We start from the raw sequence: 16,286 nt of genomic DNA, 5'->3' as shown, positions 1-16,286 counted from the left end.
TATATATTTAGACAACGTGAAATAGTTGCATACGCTATCAAAAGAAAAAAAAACTTACGTTTTTAGAGATTAAAAACGCTCTCTAAGCAGGAGGAGTCCTAGTTATAAATAATTAAAACCTATAATACACAATTGTTAATTGCTACATTTTTATTTCCACGTTGTTACCCTTGTCTGTATGTTGTAACCCCCCTCGCCTAGTTGTAGTAAATAATATTATTTTTCTGTGCTTATTCTTAAAATGACCAAAGCGGTCGAAACAATTATCGAGTTGTTTGTTTATTATATTATTATTGAAATATTCTTGCGTTTTATTTAAATATTCAATATGCTTCGTATGTACGCCTACGATAGCCTCAATAATAATCATTAGATGACAGTTGTAAAAGCAATTGTAGGGTTGTTGGTACGACTAACTGAATGTCTCTATTGATCGGGTAAATTTTTTGGTCTTTAGAATGGAGTAAAAAAGCTATGGAAGTAGCTATCCGTGACTGAAATTTCAATTGCGGTTGAATCCGCTCCTAATTTTATTAAGTTATAGTTTGAAAGTAGACCGGAGGTATCGGTCGGTACTTTTACTCGGTTTTTTACGGGTGCCAAATCTCGGGGAAAACTTTATGGCGTGGTTCTACTTGATTTATAGTTGAATAAAAGACCTGGTACAACTCTAAACAAGAATACGAATCGACTCATTCTAAATTATCGCAGATCACCACCACTTTTAAAATGTTTTCATTAAAATTTGTATTTTTTTAACCGAAATTTCTAATAGTTAAAAAGTATAGGGTTGTTCGGAAAGTCATTTCGTTTTTTTTTGTGGAAATGAAAGACAGTTTTCGTACAATAAACAAATACTTTATTAAATTATATATTGACCGTTCTGGTCCAACACTTTTTGCCATCTTTCTGGTAGTAGCATAATTCCACGCTCATAAAATTTTTAGTCTTTGCTGGCAAAAAACTGATCGAGGAGGTTTTTGACCTCCTCATTTGAGGTGAAGGTTTTACCGTCTAAAAAATTTTGGAGTGACCGGAACAAATAATAATCCGATGGTGCCAGGTCTGGAGAATATGTTGGGTGTAGCATTGTATCCCATTCAAGCTGTAAAAGCTTTTGGCGAGTGACCAAACTTGTGTGAGGTCTCGCGTTGTCTTGGTGAAACACTACACCTTTCCTGTTGATTAGTTCTGACCTTTTCTGTTGAAGTGCATCATTCAGTTTGTCCAGCTGATGACAGTAGACTTCCGAATTAATCGTTGTGTTATCCGGTAAAAGCTCAAAAAAAACGATTCCTTTAAAATCCCACCAAACAGACAGCATCACCTTTTTTTGGTGAATATCGGCTTTGGAAATGGTTTGAGCCGGTTCATCTTTTTTGCTCCATGACCTCTTGCGTTTGACGTTGTTGTATACAACCCATTTTTCGTCCCCAGTGATGATGCGCTTCAAAAACGGATCATTTTCGTGACGTTTGAGAAGCGAATCGCAGACGTCAATGCGGCGACACAGATTTCTCTCTGTGAGAACATGGGGAACCCATACATCGAGCTTCGAGGATAATCCCAGGCCTTTCAAGTGGTCATAAACTGTTGAATTTGATAAATTTAACCTCAATCCGATCTCACGTGTTGTTATTCGCCGGTTCACATCAACTAATGCCTTTATCGCGTCTTTATCAGCTTCAACCGGCCTTCCCGAACGTGGTGCATCTTCGACATCAAAATTGCCGGATCGAAATTTAGCGAACCAGTTCTGGCACTGGCGTACTGTCAACACACCTTCTCCATACACATCAGTCAATTTCTTTCTGGCTTGAACAGCATTTTTACCCTTTCTGTAGTAAAACAGTAAGATATGTCGAAAATGCTGCTTATCGCTCTCCATATTTAAAAGGGCACCAACCAAAAACTACTGCGTAGAATTAATTGGAATTTTTCACACACAAGCCTTGCTATATGAGCTCTCAAAGCATATAAAAATTATACGGCTTAAATGTGAAGTTGGGTGCAAAAGAATACAATTAAATCCTCTGTCGGGAAAAAACGAAATGACTTTCCGAACAACCCTATAAAAAAGATAAAAAAACATTTGGTACTTGTTTCACAAATATTTAATAGATTTGTCTCACAATTGTTTTTCTGTTATATCTTTTCATCTTTTTAACTATTCAAAATGTTTCACCAAATGTACCAATTGTGAGAATAAATAAAATTCTACAAACGAATGAAATTCAAATTATAAAAATAGATGTGTGCGTTACGGCCCATAAGTTGGAAGAAAACCTTCTACAAAATAAATAATATTAATTATTTATCTTATTGTTTTTGTTTACTTAGGGTTGTTACCTGTGGAAATTGTTTTAAGTTCTTTTTACTCAATAGTAGGTACAAGTATTAAGTAACATTATTCTTAAATTTTGGTAATTGATTTGTTGGCGCAACTAAAAACACATGTAAGTAAATAGTTTACAGTTATAAATATATGTACTACTTATACATATGCGATAGTAGTAGTAAAATATACATTATTTTTTAATTTATGTGAGACATGTTCTTGGGCTAATTTCAAGCCCTTACTGTAATAACTTACTAATGAGTGAACATAAAAATATAATTTTTATTTGTATTTAAACGTCAAGTAGGTACTTTGTGATATTATTTATTGCCTACTAGGTTTGTTTTGATGGTTTGCTACAACGTGAAAAGAAAGCAATTTTCCAAAACGGAATTGGATTAGTTGGTTGTTGTTTTTCGTTTGGCCTTTTTTTAATTCCGTCGGTTGCAGAGTAGGTACCTTTGTTGTTTTTGCATGTAAAAATTCCAACAGGAGCAATAAACCATTTATCGAGCGAATTGTAGATGCATTAAGCGGACGGAGCATGTGGCTATGCTACGAATTCAATAAGAGTGTCTTGAAATGCGGGTATACATAAATTTAACGAATAAAACCGTTTAAAACGTTACTTTCTGCTTTCTATATATTGCCTGTTGGTATTAAAGGCTATACGTCACCCCGCAGATTATACCATTTGTTACGATTTGACACTTTTTCCTGAATATATCACATTAATACACCCCGTTCACATCGCGGTCAAACTGACCCTTACATCTTCTACGACAGACCCTTCAAACAACTTTTCTCGTATATTCATGCTTGAGAGGTGACCAATACGTTAACCGTGGAAATGTCACCAAATTGAAATTCCTTTGTCATTACAAAAGTATAATGAATGTCACACATCGGAAAATATAAAATAGTTTTTAATTGGTAATTTTTGTTGTTAAGTTGTTTTGACTGTTAGAAGAATTTAAAATGCAATTTTTGACTAAATAATTTGTACAAAATTATTGTCATATATCTATTGAGTTTGTTGAATAAATAATTTGTCTTTTAAGTATTGTATATAGAGATATGCTACAATGAAGAGAGATTTGCAGTCTCGAGATAAAAATGTTCAGTCTCTCAGAGTCTCTGAAAGTGAGACTCGAGTCTCCGTGTATAATCGAGTCTCTCTGGTGTCGCTGAGAGAGACTGTCGAAATACTGTCAAAAAAACTGTTTAGCGTCTCTGAACGAGAGACTCGAGTCGCTCATAGAGTGATCCTCATTTCGTATCCAGTCTCTGAACGAGAGCCTCGAATCTTTGAACGAGAGACTCGAATCTATAAATAAGTGGTGTCTCGATAGACCTGGTTAAAATTTAATAAAAGTTCAACATATTTCAGAGACCCCAGTCTTTCTACGAGAAACTCGAGTCTCTCAATTTTTCAGTTTTATTCATTCAGTCTCTCTGTGAGAGACTCGAATGTTTGAATTCAGATATCATACAGAGACTAATCCATAAAAACACCTAGGCAATAACTGAGAGACTGTGAGAGACGCTCTCAGAGACGCTGAGAGACTGGAGAGAGACTGAAAATTTTTGTCTACGGGTACATATTCTTTAAAGTTATACTAGAGGGACAGTTTGTAGAAAAAAAATAATTACAATATTACATTAATTTTCGCTACAACTTGTTTCTGTCCCTATATTCGCTACTATTTGTAATGAAAAGTTGTACAATTGTAGGAGTTTGTGTAACAATAACGACTACTTGTTATTAATGCCAGAAATGTTTGAAATTTGGAGAGGATTAACGTTGTTATTGCCTTTATCGGTACCAATAAGTTGAACATTAAACGATTTTGAGGTCGTGCATGCTCTGTTTGATGTGTTTATCAAATTGAAATTATGTCGGCGTTTCGTGGGTTTAATTTATTAAAGTGTATGTAAAAATTAGGTTTAATTAGTACGTTGCGCTAATCAAAATTGAATCAACTTGTTATATAACTGACGATGCTATGACATCGAAGTTACCAGTGGCAAATTGGAGGTTTTCATATGATATTGATAATAATTGACAAAGGGATTCTACGTAGCTGTAATAATAAAGGATTCGTTGCGAAAAGTGCTTCCGAACAGAGAACAATGTGCATATTACGCTCGGTGTGGTTAACATATAATAAAGTGAACCGGTGGATATTATACAAGTACGTTTAATTTCTGTTAACGATGTGGCATGTTACTATAGATGCAAAATGTTTGTGTCACAGGCGATGTCATAGTCCTACTCCATACTCCGGCAATAATCGAGCAGTTGCAAATTCCATCACTCGAGTGTTCATAAGTGTAACAATACAAATAATCGAATCTGATGCTCTTATTACCTATAACCGCCAATGCATCAATATATCACAACAACTCTCCATATACATACATGTATAGTAATGCTCTGACGTAGGTATGTATATTTATGTTTGTGTGTTTGTCCATCACTCAGTTGGCCATAATCAAAACCAAAATCACTTTTCGGTTAAAGAAAAAGGGCAAATTATCCGTAAAGGCAACCGATTTACAATAGCTTTTGAAGGAGTATTTATAAGGAGATTTGTAATGTTTCATCCTGCTTTATTAAGCGGTTTAAAAGATACGAGGGCGGTTCAACCCGTGTTAGAAATGAAGACACCTTTTTTTTTAAATTTGTTTTTTTATTTTTCAACATAGTCCCCTTTTAGAAAGATGCACTTCTCCCAACGACCCTGCCATTGTTTTTACCCCTCCAAAAAATAAGATTTGTCGAACTCTCCAAAATCCCCCCTGTCTCGGCGATGACTTCCTCGTTTGAGCTAAATTTCTTTCTCGCTAGCCATTTCTTCATGCTAGGGAACATGATGAAATCGCAGGTAGTCAAATCGAGTGAGTACGGGGTGTGCGGCAGCAAATTCATAACGTAATTCGTGCATTTTGGCGGCAACAACTCCTGATGAATGTGTCGGTGCGTTATCGTGTTGAAAACGCACCTTCTTTTTCGTCAAATGCGTCCGTGTCTCCTTCAATTTTTTGTCGAAGCGGTCCAATAACTCACTGTAGTATTGTCCAGTAATCGTTCTTCCTTTTCCTAAAAAATCCGTAAAATGATTTCCTCGGTAACAACGTTTGCCAGGCTTCCTGGTCGCTCCTATCAAAAACGGATCTTTGCCCACGTTTAAATTCGTTGAAGCAATATCTAACTGTGGTCGTAGATGGCGAAATGTCTCCATAAACAGTATCCAACTTTGTTTTCATCTCCTCGCATTTTTTCCCATCCAAAAACAAAAAGCGAGTTACCGAACGATACTGCTCTTTTTCCATCTTAGCGAAAATAACGAAACACGTCTCAGTCTAATGGCTGCCAAATCCAAACTAACCTATCAATCAGTCTGAAATTCGTTTTGGCGTGGTTTGACAGATGGCAGCACACGATGACAACACCAATTTCCCTCAGGAACGTCCTCTGTCTTCAAACACGGGTACTTATTAAACCGCCCTCGTATTAGAGAATGAAAACGACAAAGAAACCGTTTTTGTCGTTTAACAAAATTGTATAGATCTATCTCTTCTCATAGTACAATTTTGTAGAAGTAGCTGACTTATCCACGAACTTATCATTTAATCTCAATTTTTAATTAAAGTAGGTATGCCATTTTTGATGTTTTCGGGGTGGAACTGAACAATTGCAATAATGTTTAAAGTTTATATTCGGCTGTATAATTGGTTACATATACCACTACTTATAGATTGTAAAATTATTGAAAATATCGTCAAAATGAAAATGTAAGTATTAGATAGATAGATAATAGCTTTATTAACAAAATTGTTGAGCGCCTGTTTCTCTTTATACAAACTATCAATCTTCTATTTCTATAACTCATCCCTACATTTTTAAGTATATTTAACATCTTCTCCCATATAACATTCGCAAAACCTTTTTCTAAATCTACATATCCTGTGTACGCACTCTTTCCGTTTTCTGTTGTTTTCTCTATTGTTACCCGTAAAGCTAGAATGGTCTTCCGCGTTCCTCTATTTCTTCTAAACTCAAATTGATCTTCCCCTAATAGTTCTTTCGCTCTTTGTTCCATCCTTCTTTGTACATTTCTAGATTTTTGACGCATGGAAGTGAAGCTAATTGTTCTAAATGTCTCGCACCTATCCGCGCCTTTCTTTTTAGGTATTGTTACTACTACGTTTCGTTTATAATCCTCTGGGATTTTCCCCGTCTCGTAAATGTGACTATAACTAGCTTAAACATACGATCTTAAACCTGATAAAAATACTTCAAGGATATTTAAATAAAAATTAAATATAATGGTCTAATGCCTTATTATTGACAAGGAAAACCAAAATATACGGAGCTCTATTTTTTTTTTCGATCTCGCGATTTTCTTTATTCCATTCCAAAGAAATTCGAGAATATTATGTTTTTTGTGCGGTGTTCTATTGTTGAGTAACTGGAAGCAATCTGGTGACAGAAGTACCTTTTGGCTTGTGTTCTCTTTTTACACGAAATTTAATTTGTAAATAAAAAAAGTCTTGTGCATTCTTAAGGGAAGAAAAACAAAGAATATCGAATTGTTATATGATAGTCGGCGATATTGATTTTTTAAAAAGTTGTAGAATTACCTCGAAACAATTTAAAATATTCTTTTAAATGTAAAATATACTTGGAGAAATTTCACTTATTTATCTTATGGTTTCTTCAGGATTATGAGTGAGTACTCCTGAGGATGTCTTATGAAGGCGAAATTGATATCAAGTTTTAATAAAAAATTAACTGAAGCTTTTTCAAGTGTGTTTTGTAAAATGCTTCAGGAAGGGTTTTCGGTTAAATATTTCTTTAATATTGTTTTAACAATTTTTTTTTAAATTGAATAAGAGTTTTACGTAATTTACATAAGTACAGAAATAAAAATACTTTGAAAATAATACGAGGGATGTTTAGTATTTAGAATTCACTAGTTTTATAATTACCTCGTTGCGGTTTGTGAATATAAATTTTTTATAACTGGAAATTTAGTTATTACAAGCAAAAGCTTCTATTTTACTGAGAATCCTTGTCCACTTACAATCCAGTCGTATGCATGCAATTTAAATTATGTAATTTGATGCGTACGTTTCTGAGTAATAACTTTTTAGTTTTAACCACCAAGTTATATTAGTTGCGCTTGATGTGACTAATTACATGTTTAGATGCAACTTTTGTAATTAGGAAGTTTGCCAAAATTGAGTAATTATAAAGGACTGTCTGGTCATTGCTCAGGTCTGCAAACAACAAATAAACACAACATCTCTCATATTCGGGTCAGAACATTGAAGATATTCAGCGCTTTAACTTTATTTAATAGAGAGAATCAAATTGGCCAAGGCAAGTGTTTATCGTTTTCTTAAAGTTCATCTCGAAATTGAAATATAAATAACAGCGTCTTCCAATCAGGATTGAGAGAATCCATATGGTTAATAAAGTTTGAAATACGAAACAATTATTGCATCAACTGCGATGGCACAGGTTGAACGATGATTTTCAGCTTTATTTATTCTCTTTGACTTTTACAGTACACAGTAAAAAGAAAACGTTCAAATAAATGAGAAAAGATTTACTGCGTGATACGAAACATGCTGAAAACGTTTTGACGTCACAGTTAGTCATCAAAAATGGAATAATTTAATAAATTTATTCTTAAATCTTGACCAAGATGATTTCTAATTTTCTAGATTAAACATGCGCTTTACGTAGAATGACAGTAAATATACTGTTCTTCCTTGTCGAGATGAAAAGAAATTTTTTCCAATCCCTGTATACATTTTCTGGATAAAAGCTACCCTATGTCCTTTTCTACACCCTTGACAATATGTACACAAAATTTTATGATGATCGGTTGAGCAGTTAGGGCGTGAAAGCGTAATAAACAAACAAACTTCACCTTTACAATATTAGATAGGATTTAGGTACTCCAAAAGTACGTACCTAATAGGTAGGTACTAAAGTATTGTGTGTATGTACTGCACTATAACTAAAAATTGAACACAAATAATTATATCATTTTCTATACTTTCGAATGACAGTGTGTTCAAGTACAAGTATGTATTTTTTCATACGTTGTGTTCTTCTATTTTTGTATTCCATTAAAAGTCTCAAAGGTAAATTAGCCCCATTTGTTTTGAATGCTCGGCGATGTTGTTTGAGCGGGTTCCAATAGCGACAAGAAAGGCGCTAAAATTAGCCACAAGTGCTTACCTTAAAATAATGTAGCATTGTTCTGTAATAAGTTTACTGAACACATCAGAGACCAGTTGTAATGTTCTCACTAACCGCATTTCGTACAAATGGAACGTTATAGGCATTGGAATAAACGAAGGCTGGCTATACGTATGTAAGAATTAGGTAGAATACTGTGTTTCAAAACAGTTACAAGTAGGGAAGGCCGGGGCTAGTTGACTAACTTTTTATGTATAATTTTTTTTATTTATTGCCGTTTTCAACAAGGCAAGTTTGTACAAGTCGATTCATATTTTGATATCTATATATTCTTCTATTTAATGTGACCATATTCTAGTAAAGCCTTTTATGCCACCATACAGAGTTAGCCACTTAACCCCGTATGCGGGGTGTGTTGACACATACGTTGGGGTTAGTTGTCTTTCCTTTTCTCTACATTTTATTATTACTTTTTCCTGCTTTTTATTAAGGGTAATATTACAACAACTATTTTTTTCAAGTTACATTTGTTCTTTTTATTTAAAATTAGTAAATACAGGCTGATAGATCATCATCAGAGTCGCAATTTAAACATACAAAAAAGGTAATGTTAGATTCTTTTTATGCATTTCTCATGGTCCCACCTTCTGCAACGCGTGCATTGCACCCAATTGTCCCCAAATTCGCTACCACCATATGGTTCCTCACATACCAGGTATTCAGCTTCATCTTCCAACTCTGAGTTCCGAATGTAGATGGGACTAGGTTATCATGAAATAGAAATCTTTGACCATCATTCGGTGTATTTTTCTCATTTTCCTTATCAGCCACCCTTTTACTTTTCTTGCACTTTCGTTTTTTCTTTTTGGTGGCTTTTTTCCTTGCTCCAGAGCTTCTTTTATTGTAGTATTCGTTAAAATTGCAGTTTGTCTCCTTTTTCTGCTCCTTTGTGTATTATTTTGTCGTGATCCCGCTTTAGGAAAAGGTCTCACTTCCTCAGGAGAAACAAACTTAGAGGCAGTCTTTTCTGGAGTTACTGGAGTTTAGTATTGTTGTTGTTTAAATGTGGAAATAAGTTAAGAACTACACACTGCCCAATCTGCCATTTATCAAATAATAGAGGAACTATTTGCAATTAGTCAACTAACCCCTATAGTCAACTAGCCCCGGCCTCCATCATCATCATCATCATCATAAGGTTATCAGTCCTAAGACTGGTTGGACACGTACCTCCACTCTTTCCTATCCTGAGCTAATCTTCGAATTTCCCTAAAACAAGAACAACCCATATCCTTTCTAACTATTTGCGAACACTAATCTAATCTAGGTCTACCTCTACTCCTCCTAACTCCCGTTTCTGCCTCCAATATGTCTGACTAGACCTTCATGCCTGAGAAGGTGTCCTACCAACCTATCTCGCCTATTTTTTATTGTATTCCATAGGGTCCTTTGTTCTCCTATTCTTTCCAATACCTCTTCATTTCTAACCTTTTCTACACATGATATCCTCATCATCCGCCTATAACACCACATTTCGAACGATTCTAACCTTTTCTTTTCCGCCGCTCCCACTGTCCATGTTTCGCACCCGTATAACGCCGTGCTCAAAACATACACCTTTAACAACCTTTTTCGAATTTCCAAATTAACGGTTCGCGAGCATAGAAGTGACTTCTTTTTATTAAAGGCGACACGACCCTGCGCTATCCTCTGCTTTATATCCCTACTACTCCTTCCATCCTCACTTATCTGACTTCCTAGGTATCTAAAATCAGCCACTTCTTCTAATTTTTCATCTCCTATCTTTATATTCGCTCTTTCCCTACTTTTTCTTCCCTTTCATACCAGGGCCTCCCCTAATAATAAAATAAAAACTTCTTGTATTCAATAAACGCAATTGCGCTTGGTGCCCATTTTATTAAACCTACATTTATACTCAAAAATACTTCCAAATTATATATTTTACTCGACGTGCAGTTTTCTGACGATTTTAGATAAACCTATGACGAAATAATAGTAAATAATAAAAGTCGTGATCTGTTAATTTATTTCGGTATCCTAGCCTAACATGTACCTACATGAGTTTAGATGTCACACCCGTACATTTGTATATCGTCACCAGTTACGATTCGTTTAACCGATCATTGTCGACTTCATTATACATTTTATGACCAACACATTCGCAGAAATCGTTGAGCTAAGTGATATTATACCAACATCAAGAACATCTCTGATGGCGATACAGCGACATTCTGTAATTATTTTCTTTACTAGTTTGATATTGTCGTCTTTTATTGATGTGTATATCTTGAGACGTCTAGACGCTCATTTTCTTTAGCGTCTTCATGGCCCTATTGGAAATGTTTGTGTTGCTTATAATCACTTTTGTTTTATTCAGAAAGCATTTTCAGAAAGCAATATTCAACAACTCCAATGCGCTGCCGCATTTTATTTCATTCTTTGTGTAAAATTTAGTACAAATTTTTTGTTATATTTCCCTAACAAGTAAAAAATCGTCGTGCACAACGAAATATCAACCTCTTGGACAAGTATCCGATAGGGATAATTCAGTTACGGAAACTGGTTTGACAGCCCGGAAAAATTTAAAATTTTCTAGTACTTTCGTATAAAATCGCATATGAAGAGACTACGCCAGAGATCTCTGTTTTGTTCATAGGTTATTGATAGCGGACGTTTAAAATCGATAAAATTATTTTGAATACGGTAATCTAATATCAAAAATAAATAGACGAGATAGGTTTATATGACATCTTGTCATGCTTGAAGGACTGGTTAGAGATATATTAGAAGTAGAAATAGGAGTTAAAAGGACAGATCTAGATTGTAGGTCACTTTGGAGATGAGTGTCCAACTATTATTGGGACTGACGACCTTATGATGATCATGAAGTCGCTAAATAATTTCGATATCAAACAGGTAGTCTCAATACAACGCTGACTAAACCGAAAAGAGCAATTTAATGTGATAGTACCAGCAAATACCTACTAGATGGCGGTGCATTGCATGTAATTGGATTTTACAACAACTCGCCCTTTAGGACCTTCTTCGATTTGTCAATAATTTATCGAGACTGCCTATTGGCGTGCTAATGAGATCAAATAAGATTGAAATCGCCATCCGCGTCTGTTATTTTCTATAAGTTAACCAAGAATTCGAAAGCTCTTAGGGAAAAGAGAAGTTAGTGACGGAATAAAGAAGATATGATTGTAGGGTAACTTCTGATATATGAAGGACTAGGTACTTAGAGACATACTTATTAGTAAACTACCTGGGAAGATTATGATTTATTTTTTTCTGTTTGAAGTGATTGAGATATGGTTTTAATTTTTTCAGTTTAGCAACAAATAATTCTTCTATATCTATGCTTCCTTATTTAACATTTAATTGGAAAAAAGCACTAATGCCAAAATAGTTTGTTTAGTGTGAAAGATCAGAGCTACAATAGGGTTGCAAATAATTTTATTGATGTAAAACATCTCAATCATTCTATACTAAAATACTTACAACCCCATTTTGTTTCTAATCTTTTAAATATTGTAATAAGAGAAAGAAATGGAATCCATAGTTTCTTTCGTTTTGGGTTCATCTAATATGTGAACTTTTTCCGAATCGTCTTCTAAGAATTTTGGATTATATACATTTATTAGCACACCACAATATCTTGTAGTTTGCAACTTTCATTCAACATTTTACATAGTTTGATCGATGATACTCTATGGAAGACAATAAAAAATAGGCGAGATAGGTTGGTAGGACACCTTCTCAGGCATGAAGGTCTAGTCAGAGACATATTAGAGGCAGAAACAGGAGTTAGGAGGGGTAGAGGTAGGCCTAGATTAGATTACTCTTCGCAAATAGTTAAGGATGTGAGCTGTTCTAGTTTTAGGGAAATGCGAAGTTTAGCTCAGGATAGGAAAGAGTGGAGGTACGTGTCCAACCAGTTTTAAGACTGATGACCTTATGATGATGATGATGATGATGATCGATGAAACTATTAGCAAAACTAAACAAAAAGTATTTAAATGGAAGATAAAAATAGATATTTTTTATTTTGTATTTACATTTTAAATAAATCACATCTCTGGTGTCCAACCAGTCTTCGGATTGACGATGGTATGGTGGTGGTAATATATGTAATATCAACTGCTTTCGTAATGATACAGATTTATTAGTAGGGATCTCTTCTATGATTATCGATCTACTACGGCTTTGTGCCTAGTAATATTTCGAGCTGATTTGGATATACAAGCAAAATTATTATGATGCTCAACATCAGGTATACGTATGGTAAATATCGATGTTGGAAAATTTCATAATCTTTGAAGAACGTAATAAGTTTTCTCTGCGAGTAAAGGTAACTTTATAGGTAAATTTTTCTTTAATTTATTCACCGTACTGACTTCAGTAACATACTCAATACGCCGTACACATTCGATAAAGAAACTCAAAGGATTGAGCTTTTATTTTCGTTATATGAAATGTTTTTCGTGATATAAAGTAGCAATAAGAAAAACACAAGAGAATTTTACGTATGAAATAAAAAATAAAGAACTAAAATGTTTAGTTAAAGAGAATTTACATAATAGTATTTTGGAATTAAAATTAGAAAGCTTTCATTATTTAAATTACGAAGTAGTTTTCTTATATATTATTAAAATAATACGCGATTTGATTGTTGAACAGTGTATTTTATTTTGATGGATTTGACGAGAATTAAACTCAGAACGAAGAAAAGAACAGTGATTTTGTTGTCATGAGTGAGATGTGGTGAAATTCTAACCCAAACGTCTTTTTTATACGTCATTATTCCTCCTATTCCCCCAGGTCTTTAATTTTGCTGTCGACCTATTCAGTTCGGAAATGACTGCCATTTCCCAAAGACTAACCTTTGAAGACAAAAACGTCTTAAATGTTACTAAGATTAGAACAAAATTTACACAAAGGGAAGATTTTAATTTAGCCAAAAGAATTGCAATTTTCAAAGAGTTTCACCAAAAATCTTCCAGGTGTTTATTTTTATTTTACTTTGATAAATTAATGTTTTACAAAAAGGTTTGAACTGTAATTTTGTTGGAAACACAAATACTTAGCTACCGACATGTAAAGTTCAAGGCTTTCTTGGAGAATAGACTTTTTAATGTCGTCGGTCCTTTTTTGTTATTAAGCGTGACTGGCATTATTAGGGATCTGTAAGAAAATTGCGAATAGTTCATCAATCAAAGAGTGCTTTATGATTATTATAATACCGCAACGATAGTTAATTTATTTACTTTGTCTTGTGTACGAAACGCCCTGTCGTATTTTATCCACAGTTAATAATTTTATGGCTTTTTATTGATTCTTCTATTATAGGTGGACAATTTTTCTTTTGTCTTTGTAATTTCTCAAAGCATTTGCCAAGTCTATTGTGTTTTGATGTTATGTAATATTTTTTCTGGCCTGTAACGTTTTTTTGTTGTTGAGAGGACTTTCCTGTCCTACAATATTTTTTCTCGTCGTTTTTAAAACCTTACTTTGTCGTGTGGATCGGAGTTAAAAATACCTCGTATTGTTTCTTGTTTGTTATTTCATCTGTCGTCAATTTTCTGCTTTTAAAAATGACCCGCTTTGTCGCATAATAAACAATATTTCCGCCTGATTTCGTTTATATACCGAATAGGGATTTTGAATTGAAATATTTTATACGTATCTACCTATATAGGCTGAGATTTATTGGTCTTGACATTGTTGGAAACACCCATTCTGCTGTTAGTACACGTTTCAAACGTTAGAATCTGTTCTAGCAGGCGTTCAACTATTAATCAAAGTGTCCCTAATAATTATCCAGTTCGATTAAGTGCTTTCATTACTTGTTAAGGAGTAAAGAATTACCCTATAATTTGTGCCACTGGTCAATGGCTCTGCGAGTATATATACGATATAACCCGATGAATATCGCATAAATGAATTACAGAATCATTGGTTTCAATTACAGTATATCAGCTCAAAATGATTTACAATAGTCTACTCACAATATTAGATGAACAAAATTTTTTTTGCAGAAGGAAAATGTATTGCAACATTTTATAAATTGTAATTAATATTCGAATCGTATTGGGATTTGACAAAATGGCGGTTACAGAATAATACTTAATGCTGTTATCACCTCTTAAACCTTACCGAGCGGCATGGTCGAGAGGTTTAGATCATTGCTTAGCGTTCGGGAGGACGCGGGTTCGATTCCGGCTTCGTTTATCTTGGTCCAAGTTTTTCTGTGGCTTCCTTGGATTACTTAGGCAAATGCTGGGACAGTAATAGTAATATTTCACAGATAATTGTAAATTCCCTTCCGTCTTATCTTTCTCACCCGAACTACCACCCGCCCATTACCACGATTCCTGATAGGAGTCTGTAGAAGTCAGATATCCGAGTTCGATTTCTGGCGAGGGCGTGACAGCAGCAACAATTTTTCCTCATCAATTTGGGGTTGTCTGTAGTGGTAAAAATTAATTCAAAAATTCATTCACTTTAATGCCAGAGAACTTGTTGCTCCCTCTCAGCAACTTTTTTGCCGTTAGATGTTCCGTAAGAATTCTTCAGATTCCAACAGACGAATGATATAAATAAGCGGCTGTAATAGTGTCTTCGACAGCAAAATTGGGTGGAAGGAAATTAGAAGAGAAATCGATATTGAGCCTGGCCAATTTAGTGAAGCTCTCGTAGGAGATTATAATCTTATTAGTCAGTTTGAGGTGATTATATACGTGGTGCAGTTTTCGTCTTGCCTGAGCATTATGCATACCTAAAAGTATTACGGAAATGCAGCCGAATGGTAATTTAAAATCCATTTTAATTATCCGGCACCCATTGGATAATTCTATGAAGGATATTACCGTTGAATGTGATGAATGCCTGTGACGAGGTGTCATCATTGCAAATCAAAGGATACGAGAATGATAAGCTTAATACATTTATTAATAAAATGTGGTATTCGCTGGTGCTTCACAATTTTCTATATGTATAAGTTAATTTCATTTTAAGGAATAGCGTTCTAATCATATTCTTGCAGTATTAGGGATTCTGTTCGATTTCTAGTAGAATATACCCAAATAAACAGGTATAGAATTTCACCTTTCAAGGAAATCAACTCATAATGCACTGATGCAGGGGATAAGTCATCGGTAGTCAAAAACGTATTGTTTATAATGAAACCATGTGTGCAAATTTTGACGAGTTTAACTGGTATTATATTTCCGATTCTTTTATACAGCTAATATTTAGGTAAAATCAAAATTTATGAAATAACTATAGTATTTTTCTTATTAAAAAAAGTAATGTGTTACTGAAGCGGCAAAAGTATTAAAATGTGCCTCGAGTGATAACATTTTATTGACTATTTAAATTTTTATACAGGACCGTATTTTATATTTCCATGTGCATGTAGAAAACCAATACAAATAATATATCTACACATAAAACCTATTTATTGCCTTTGAAATGATCGAAGATCTCTGGAGTTTATTGGTTGGAAATTCTGATACGATTAAGGACGAATAATATTGCCATGTTTCTGCTTGTTGGCAAAAAATTCATTTCAACTCCGTCGACTCCTTTCCAGTAGCATTTGCAAGAAAAGATAGTATTTAAATAGTATAATAATCGTAAGTATTAGGCTGGACGTTGGGCCGCACGTTTTTCAAAAACCAAAAATTTTGATACAGTCGTAAA

At 34.2% G+C, this 16,286-nt stretch overlaps 1 protein-coding gene across 5 annotated transcripts in view; it reads left to right on the top strand.

Annotated features, from left to right (window-relative positions):
- The window catches only part of LOC108737328 (zwei Ig domain protein zig-8), a 207,079-nt gene that overhangs the window by 47,041 nt on the left and 143,752 nt on the right, over window positions 1-16,286 (top strand). The gene's annotated exons all lie outside the window — the stretch shown is intronic.

Source organism: Agrilus planipennis, unplaced genomic scaffold, assembly GCF_000699045.2.
Source record: "Agrilus planipennis isolate EAB-ADULT unplaced genomic scaffold, Apla_2.0 scaffold90, whole genome shotgun sequence".
Taxonomy (NCBI): domain Eukaryota; kingdom Metazoa; phylum Arthropoda; class Insecta; order Coleoptera; family Buprestidae; genus Agrilus; species Agrilus planipennis.
The sequence above is the reverse complement of the archived record's forward strand: the minus strand, read 5'-3'. Positions and strand labels throughout refer to the sequence as shown.